Source organism: Haliotis rufescens, unplaced genomic scaffold (genome assembly GCF_023055435.1).
Source record: "Haliotis rufescens isolate VD_foot unplaced genomic scaffold, xgHalRufe1.0.p SCAF_6, whole genome shotgun sequence".
NCBI classification, from domain to species: domain Eukaryota; kingdom Metazoa; phylum Mollusca; class Gastropoda; order Lepetellida; family Haliotidae; genus Haliotis; species Haliotis rufescens.
In genome coordinates this window covers 56,096,053-56,105,855 of record NW_025964334.1, presented here as the reverse complement: position 1 = coordinate 56,105,855, position 9,803 = coordinate 56,096,053, and the positions used below count along the sequence as shown (strand labels likewise).

Below are 9,803 nucleotides of genomic sequence, written 5' to 3'. Positions count from 1 at the left end.
CATAATGGGAAGGACGTGTGGCCGAAGTCTTGGCACCAAGTCTGTTCCACCAGTGTAGGAGATGTCCGCCCACATCATCACACTACCACCGCCAAATGTGTTCACTTCCTGTATGCAGTTTCGTGCATAACGTTCCCCGCCACGCCTGTGAACACGACGTCTACCATCCGCACATATAACAATTGTTACATTACTAGCTCTGTTATGCATGCCTGTAAAGATGCGAGAGTGATCTCCCTTATATCATTGACCATGTGGAGGCTGTATACTCAACACACAGCACAATAAAACTACTGTCTTCAAACTATATAGATTCTACATTGTGGTATATTGAGAAGATGTAACACATATGTGCATAAGTAAATGTTTGCACTACGGCTGCCGCAGCCAATTTGCTTTTCAGTTGTTCGTTGGCGGACTTGGAACCGTCTAAGGTCCTGAGAATAAAACCGTACGAATGAGTCATTCGTTTCAGTTCCTGTTAAAAGTCAATATACCGGAAGTAAGGGTATTTCGTGAATGTGGGTATTACACATGACAGGGGTATTATTCTGTTTATCGGATAGAATGGGTCTGGCCCAAATTCACTTTCTAAAATAGAAATACCCTTGACTATCCGAGTTGCACTATTCAAATACGGAAACTTAGGTTTTTATTGATCAGTGACTTGAACACGAGATTTATGACATGAACGGTGCACCATACTTCTCGTGAATTCATTTGCAGTGTATCAGTTACTAAATTTAATCCTCAAGCCTGAACGACCTCTTAAATACAGCAACAGAAAAACATGCAGATTAGACGAACAGCACGTAACAGTCATTATAATCGCGGAGGTGCATCCGGTTTATAACACGGTGACGTCACGTGTATGTATAGCTCTATAAAACCTTGTTTCGCTCCTGTGACAATGATTGCGTGTGGATAGGGGCCATTATATAGAGGACCGTCATTGGTCAGCTTGCGTAGTGATACATCTAGCCCTGCTCCAAGGCTGTACTGAAAGATATGTCTATGGATGTTTAGTGATCCTTTCCTCCTAATAGGCAAGTCTAGATATGAGGACAGTACGGACTCGTCACTCCAGTCTCTTACAGGACAACTTGTGTGATTTAAACTAATAATTATTGCCTTTGAGACTTGTGCAAGTCTATGGCACAGCTGGAGTGGTTACATTGTCAAACGGTAAGTACTCGCGTCAGGTTGCACTACATGGTGTCATTACATATCCTTCATGCCTAGAAAATGGCGACTAGACAGAAACGGTTCGAGGACAAGTTTGGATTAGGTGAAGCTGGTGATACGGAAGCTAAATTTGACAAACGGACTCTTGCCATTGCATGGGACGTCGTGAACGGCAAGTACGACATCTACAACCACCCACAGCTACAACAAGAGGGTGATATAGACTGGCTGTTTTTCATCGTCGTCAAAGACAAACAATCAGCGTTGTGGGCCATTAGGGACAGCGAGTTGAGTCGAGTTCAAGATATAGTCGCGAACGGGGATGTGTGGCCATGCGATCTCGAATCTTCCCTGGAAGAAAACTGCTTGATCCGAAGATATCACGTTGTCTACAGCCAAGACTCCGACTCCTACTTTGTCAGATCCGACAACCTTACTCTGACGTCACCGAAGTATGACGTATGCTTGTATGTTGGAACGCTGACGATCTCGGAGCGAGCTTTGGATGTTTTGATGGCGTCTCTGGCTGACAAAACCTATCTTCTATTGGTGTCAGATTGTTTGGAATACTGTAAAACGTTTGTGTACAAATATTTTGAAATGACTAGCAATACTATGGACAAAGAACAAAAAGAATTGCTTGAGAAATTGACAGTAATGACAATATTTATGTCTCAGCTCAGCGAGAGAAGCGGACGAAAATACTATTTGTCTGGAACAGTAATCCGTAGTTTTATTATGTCATCCCCTGGTCAGGTTGTCCTTGCTTCCGCCTTGTCAAGTCTCGTGATGGTGTTTTTGATGAGGCGCTTCATGGAGTAGGCCTACTCCAGTTTATATTTCAAACTTTTACACCATGTACGGTACCTGTTCAGTGACAGTACCAGGGAACAATATTGAAATCAGTATTCTTTTGGAATCCATGGAAAAAGTAATATTTTTGTTGACAAAAAAATTAAAAAGAAAATGTACCGGGCTCATCTGTCTGGACCCTCAATGATTCCAGGAAAACTTGACTCGTCAACTGGTGGTGTTTTCAAGAGGCCGGAATCTATTAATAGTTTTGGGATTTCCAATAAAAAGGATGTGTGTCGATGTATTTTAATGTGCACATTATTAAAGGAAGACTTTATAACAGTAACCTCCCGTGTTCCATATTTGAAAGGCGTGTAACAAGTATTCCTAAGAGACAAGTAGTTTTTTACAATAAGGTAAGATGTCTTTCACTCAACCCAACCGCACATCACCCGCACGACTCGTATGCCAGCAGCTGGCAACCATAGGTCACACTGACCTTGTTAAGACAGGTCACCCCGTTTTTGGCACTGGTATAATCATATCATAGAAACGTGTCATAGATTAACACTGTTTAAACAGGAGTTTCCAACCTTAAAATGGCATGATTTTATAACGAGGTTGCAACGGAAACAAACACCCTCATTATAGCAACAAGCTCACATTCATACGCTCTGCTCCTATGATGTGTGTTATTGATCATACATATGATTCGATGGAATAAGTCTTCAGCAACCCATGCTTGCAGTAAAAGGCCACTATACTTGTCGTAAAAGGCGACTAACGGGATCGGGTGGTCAGGCTCGCATGGTTCATGCATGTCACCATATCCCAACTGCGTGGATCGATGCTCAAGATGCTAATCACTGGATTGTCTGGTCCAGACTCGATTATTTACAGACCGCCGTCATATTGCTGGAATACTGTTGAGTGTGGCGTTCAACAACAAACAAACAAACAAACAAAGATATGAGTCGGTGGTAAATCCGGGGTTGGGGGTGGAAGTTGGTCCAGAAAGCCACAGAGAGACCTTTACTCTCGCAACGGGGGTTTGTTGTATCAGTTATGTGTATTTCCATTTATGTCTAATACGGCGAAAATATATGTTTAATTTATGTTTAGGAGGCCATAGGCCCATGTACATTTCAGTTAGGTATAGTAACACACAATTGAGGCAATTTACATTGAAAACAATTCTTAGGGCACAGTATTGGGTCTTTGTACGTAATAATAGAGCTTCCTTCACATACTTACCTACATTTCTGAGGTGAGGTGAGGTGAAATGGGGTTTAACGTCGCGTCCAAGATTATTGCACTTATATAGCGACGTGCATGCACGTGTATGTGTTTGTGTGTTTGTCTGGCTGCTTGTACTAGTCCGGACTGATGCCGATTTATAGTGCTAGCTCACTGAGATACCATGCCGCAGTTGAACATGAATACCCCACTCAGACACAGTATACTGACTCCGAGCCGACCAGTCCTTGTTTTAGCCCCTTAATGCCGAGCGCCAGATAGGGTAACAACAAGTACAATCTTTTAATGTCTTTTGGTATGACGCGGTCGGGGATCGAACCCCGGACCTTCCGCTCTCCGGGCGGACGCTCTACCACTAGACCACGGAGGAGGTTACATTTCTGAGTATACAGTCATTTTGGCTATTTAAGAAATTGCCAAAAGTATTAATACATGGATTGTTATAAAATCTTAAAACAACGGTAACTTACTCCATTTATGTTGATGTACATGTCATATAGTTGAAATCAAGTGTGTGTGGTGTATGTGTGTGTGTGCGTGCGTGCTTGTGGTGTGTGTGCGTGCGTGTGGTGTGTGTGTGTGCGTGCGTGCGTGCGTGTGTGTATGTGTGTGTGTGTGTGTGTGTGTGCTAGGTTACATACTGAACAAAATCAGCTTGGGATCATTAAATATTTTTAGATGTGAAATAAGAAATTGTGTGCTCAGTCTAATTCCCTAAAAACTTTATCCCTTTTTTAGGTCGGTATATCTACATGTACACTTCCTGAGTCATGCAGTCTGCATTCAAAACGATTTAAATATTTGGTTTCGTATTACAGATCCGTGATCCTAGCGCCAGTCACCGAAAGAAGGAGTTGCTCCCCCGGGTCTGAGTCAAGATAACAACACACGATATCAGTTGACACACCTACAGGCTCCGAGTGTAAATTTACTTGTGTCGATTAATTTCTCGGGAAGAATTTTCACGGAAACAGCCGACAAAAACCGACTGTGTTTACCAATTTGACATGGCGGGAAAACAAAACCTTCGCAAGAAACAGCTTGAGGAGAAGCTTGGGTTACGACAAGGTGACCAAATCCATAGCAACTTTGACCGTAGTATTATGAAGATAACTTGGGACATCCTGCAAGGTCGGCATAGTGTATTTGACCACCCGGACCTAGAGGATGAACCTGATGCAGAATGGGTATACTTTCTGGTCGTCCACAACACCCACGCTGCAGTTTGGGCCGTCACGGACCGATATTTGAAAAATGTTGAAGGCCTGGTCTCTAAACGTTATGTCACAAATGTAGATATAAAAGAATACATACAACCAAGCTGCAGTATTAGGAGATACCACGTGGTTTACGACGCCCAATCAGATCGCTTCTATGTTCAGGTTGACAGCCTCGTTCTGAGCTCCCCGGTCTATGACTCATGCTTATATATTGGCACGCTGACGATTCCAAGGCTTTCGCTTGACGTCATCATGGCGACATTGGCAGAAAAAACGTATCTTCTGTTAGCGTCTGACTGTCTTGAATATTGCAAGCAGTTTGTTAGACTTTACTTTGAGCTCATTGAGGAGGAGATGACGAGCGAACAGAGGGATGTGATCGACGCGTTGACGGTGACAACGAGCTACGTGTCCCAAGCTAGTGAACGAAGCGGACGGCGAAACAGGTCTTCGGGGTTTTCCCTGAGGAGCGTATTGACATCGACTTTCTTTCACACATTCGTTGCAGTCTCCGCTTCAAATGTTTTACTGTTATTTCTTTGGAGATTTTTGAAAAAGTGAAGACACCATTGAAGGTTCCATCATTTTTTATTCATAGTTGAACCGCTTACATTCTGTGGTGGATTTGCCCCTAATACCTTTCTTGTTGATTTACGGATTTTTCAAGCCAGTGGTCGAAAAAAACCACTTTCAATTTTGTTTGTCTTTTGTTTAAACATACAGTCGGTAGGTATTAAAAAAGTATGGATAATAATTCAGGGTCATAGGCCAAGATCCTAAACAATTATTAACAAAATGCTGTCGTGGTGAGTTAAATATCTTGTGCCGGGACATGCATAAAAACAGTTTGTGATATTTTTTATTGCTAAATGGGGTTTTCAGACCCGGCAGTTAAAAAAGAAAACTCTAAAATGAGAATTTTAATTTAATTTTCTTATTTTTACGGTCGGCGGGTCCGTAAACCGATTAATAAAAAAACATTCGTAACGAAAGTGTTGACAGTGAGCACAGATTTGTCGGAATTATACAACAAAAGTAAAAAAAGATGAGTAACGGGTGAAGTATTTGTATCTGATGTCTACACGACATCCCGTGTTACTGTTATAGTGAAGAAATACATATTTTCTGATTTATACTAGAATCTATTTGCACTTCAGTATTTCTAAGACATTTGTGTTATAGAAGTCAACAAGTCGTTTATTTTAAATTTATTGTCTGTTTAGTCACCTTAACAGTAAATTACTTCCTTCTGTAATACCATCTTCCCAAGGCGACCGCCTCCGTGGTCTAGTGGTGGAGAGTCCACCCAGAGAGCGGAAGGTCGGGGATTCAAACACCGGCAGTGTCATGATACAAGACGTTAAAATATGGTACTTGTTGTTACCCTGCCTGGTGCTGGGCATTAAGGGGCTAAAACAAGCTCGGAGTCAGTATACTGTGTCTGAGAGGGGTCTTCATGTTAAACTGCAGCATGGTATCTCAGTGGGCTGGCACTATAAAATCGGCATTAGTCAGGACTAGCGAGTGAGTGAGTACTTCCAGTAAGATCTGCTTCCAAGGTATGAATCCGTGACAGTATTCTCGAGCCATGTGTTTTTGAGTGAGTGAGTGAGTGAGTATGGTTTTACGCCGCTTTTAGCAATATCACGGCAGGGGACACCCGGGTCTTCGGCGTGAAGAGCGAACGCTTTAACCACTAGGCTACTCGACCGCCCAAGTCCGGACATGTACAAGCCGCCACACACACACTTGCAGGCATGTCGCTATGTAAGTGCAATAATCTTGAACGCCACGTTAAACCCCACTTCGCCTCACCTCCCAGTACTATAGTTTTTGTGGTTATCAATTACAGTACTGTAGCAACTGTTATTAATGCAATTAAAATACTGAACATTTGCATCATTCTCTGTTTTCTTTAGTCAAGAGTCGCATCTTACACAAGACATTTAATTCTCTTCGACAACTGAATCTTGACGTGAATGACACCTTATTGTTGGACAGATATGGTCGCAAACCATCTTCCCGAGTCAAAAGTGAGAAGTGAGTGAGTATGGTTTTACGCCGTTTTTAGCAATATTCCAGCAATATCACGTTGGTTGGTTGGTTTGTTGTTTAACGCCGCACTCAGCAACAATCCAGCTATATGACGGCGGTCTGTAAATAATCGAGTCTGGATCAGACAATCCACTGATTGATATCATGAACATCGATCCACGCAATTGGAATCGATGACATGTATCAACCAAGTCAGCGAGTCTGACCACCCGATCCCGTTAGTCGCCTTTAACGACAAGCATAGTCACCTTTTACGGCAAGCATGGGTTGCTTAAGACCTATTCTACCCCGGAATCTTCAATATCACGGCGAGGAACACCAGCAATGGGCTTCACACTTTGTACCCATGTCGGGAATCGAACCTGGGTCTTCGGCGTGACGAGCGAACGTTTTAACCACTAGGCTACCCGACCGCCCCTCCCAGGCAAAGGAGTAGACTGACAATAAAAGCCCCATGGAAAGTAGACTTTTATAGTCAGTTAACGCGGAAACATGGTGAATACTTGCTTGACAATTGTCCAGACAATCCCCTTACTGACTGTCAACTCCGATACATCTATCTATATTGATCAAAACAAAGTTAGGGATCACTCGATTGACCGGTGAAGATCCGGGGTAGAATAGGTCTTCAGCAACCCATGCTTGTCGTTAGACGCGACTAACGGGATCAGGTGGTCATACTCGCTGATTTGGTTATAGCATGTCATCTATCCCAATTGCGTCGATCGATGCTCATGGTGTCAATCAATGGATCGTCTGGTCCAGACTCGATTATTTATAGACCGCCGTCAAAAAGCTTGAATGTTGCTGAGTAAGGCATTAAACAATAAACAAACTTCTCTCGATCACGTGACGAGCGCTGAGCACCACTTCAGCAACAAATGGTCGTGAGACAGAATTAAGATCGAGCTGCGGTTGTTTACGCGCTGATGGTATTCGCTCCAGACGACAAGTTCGAGGTGTCATTTAGACGGACCTGCATCGTCGGCTGCGACTGCGATGGAGACAAGTTTGGTTTAGTGATGACTTACGTTATATGCTTCGCCGGGCGGTTGGTGGACGTCGTGATTACAGGCGTCGCGGGGAATGTGACGCACGAAGCTGCATACAGGAAGTGGACAGTTTTGGTGGTAGTTGCGTGACGATATGGGAAGTAATCTCCTACAGTGGTAGAACAGACCTGGTGCACATTCTGGGGCATTTAACGGCAAGTTACACGGATGAGATTCTTCGCCCACACGTCCTTCCCATCATGCAACATACGAACGTAATGCCGAGCGACAGACAGGGTAACAACAAGTAACATCTTTTGGTATGACGCTAACGGGGATTGAACACCGAACCTTCCGCTCTACCACTAGACTAATTAGGCGGTCTCACACGGCAAGACTGACAATAGCATTTATTAGGAATCACAACATCCGGGTCCTGCCATGGCCCTCCGGATCTCCAGTTTTAAACACAATCGAGCATTTTTGGGATGCACTGGATCAATGACTGCGGCACATCAGAAACAGGTAGAGTACTGCAAGTACTGCAGGTAGAGTTAGTAAACATTCACAGGCCACAATTCGGGATCTGATTGCTTCCAAGGGCTAGGGGACACGGGTGGCCCAGTCGTCTAAGGCGCCTCGATTCGCTGTGCAGAGTCGCGTCCCTTGGGCACGCCAGAAACCTATGATTGTGGGTTCGAATCCCGGTTCGCCCAAATTATGTTTCTAGGTTTGTCAGCACCATACCCGTGCTCGTGGGTTTCACCGAAGTGGTTAACGTCTGAGACCTGCATCACTTCGGGCTTTCCTCCCACATTAAGCTGACACGCCATATGACTGGAATAATGTTAAAAGCAGCGTTAAAACCAACTCACTCCAAGGGCTAAAGATTCCAGTCATGGTGGCCATAAAAGAATTGAGAACAGATGGCCATCTTGAAAATCTATTGTTCCATGCGTGTTCATATGTTTGCCAGTTTTAAACATTTGATTAGTTATTATTTTTATAATATGTTAAATATACATCTAAAATCACCTTTGCAATCTTTTTTTGTCGAGTGTATATTCATGCCTCAGAAACTGAAAATAACATACCATGTTTCACAACCTGAAAAATGATTTTGATCTTTGACTTACACAAAAACATTTTCAAAGCTGGGCCAATTAAATGAAGGAACATACAGTTTGAGAAAGTGTAAACAAATATCTTAAGAGATACTTTAAATCTTGTGACCTTGACCTTTCACTTTCCCAAAAGGTACTAAAAGAACTCCCAAATTTCATGTCAAACAACTTCCCAAGGCAAGGGAGTTAGTCCAGTTTCCATCATTGTCGAATTTTTTGGCTTGATCTTGGCGCAACCAGTGGCTATTACACATCATGTCCCTTCTGCGCTCCTACAACTGACCAATCAGATTCCACCTCTCATATCACTTGCATCAAACATAAAGGCAGCCCCAGTGAAGACGATCTGATCGATCATCAAGATCTATATTATAATACAACAGGTCTTATTTCACGAAGTGCATGAAATCATGTGGGCGCCTTGGTTAAAACATAAGATTTGGAAAATGTCTGCTCGCGTCATGCTGATTTGCTAGGTCATGCCCACTGACGCCATCAAACCCTGATCTTATGAGTGACAAGCAAGCAACAGATCGAGCCACTCAGACACCAAACAATGATTCATCATATCAGGGAAGTCAACTTTCGCAGCAGAAACACTCAAATGCTAAAATATTGATCAAATGTATAAAAACAAGAGTGCTCTGAGAGCACAACATCCCCCGCATGAATTTATTTAACGAGTCATTTGAAGCTGTTAAACAGGGGCAGTAACTCTGTCAAAATTAGTCGAAATGAAACGGGACTGCGATATGCGTATCAACATGTCGACATCTTGTGTGAAGAGTGTCAGGGATATTCTCTGGAAACTGTAGGAGTTGATTTCACAAGCTTAGTACCCTCTGTGGGACTGACAGACGAACGAACGGACTGCGCCACGACATAATCCCCCTTCGGCCATTCTTGCCCGGCAGGGGATAAAAACCATTCCTTTGAAGGACGCCTTCAATATTTCTGTGAACAAGATAACACAACACCCAATGTGAGCTCCTTCGGCTGTTTACTTGTGATTTTATGCAAAAGTCTGCAACAGATCTAGCAGTCATTTACAAACTCCAAAATGATTTCACACCACCAACGTGCTGTTCTTTCAGTTCTACAAAACAACGCTGTGACTTCCACAGCTCCATCGCAGGACCCACAGCAGCCACAGCGTAGTTGCTGCAAGCCCACTC

General features: G+C 43.3%; 1 long non-coding RNA gene across 1 annotated transcript; it reads left to right on the top strand.

Moving 5' to 3' along the window:
* Positions 1-776: 776 nt before the first annotated feature.
* LOC124146878 lies at positions 777-6,359 on the top strand. Its single transcript, XR_006862743.2, has 2 exons — positions 777-2,396; positions 4,056-6,359. It is a non-coding gene; the product is annotated as an uncharacterized LOC124146878 (long non-coding RNA).
* The last annotated feature ends 3,444 nt before the right edge of the window (positions 6,360-9,803 follow it).